Consider the following 402-nt stretch of genomic DNA (forward strand, 5'->3'; position numbering starts at 1 on the left):
ATAGAGTTTATTGCTAAAAATGTTTTGATCAGTGATAGCTCATATTTACATTGATATGTTTTTAAAGGAATATTCAAGTAAACATTTCAAATAGTTTCTGGCATAATCTCTAGCTTTTTTTCCTATACACAAACGTTAAAAATAAATAAACTGTACACAGCGACTTCCCTTTAACATCGCCACACGACTGTATGTATTCCCACACGACAAAACGATCCCACTCGTTCATAGATTTGTACTTTTCTTTAAAATTCCCTTCTTAATTAATCGTTATACACTTAAAAAAAAACAACAAACCAACCCTAGAGAGCTTGGCAAATCAGTTCAAATGTCAGTGACAAGGTCTGAAGAAGACAAAAAAAATACAGCACAGAGAAACAACCGTTGTCGGGGATGCTGCCG

The sequence above is a fragment of the Egretta garzetta genome, unplaced genomic scaffold (assembly GCF_000687185.1).
Source record: "Egretta garzetta isolate BGI_Z169 unplaced genomic scaffold, ASM68718v1 scaffold452, whole genome shotgun sequence".
Classification (NCBI taxonomy): Eukaryota; Metazoa; Chordata; class Aves; order Pelecaniformes; family Ardeidae; genus Egretta; species Egretta garzetta.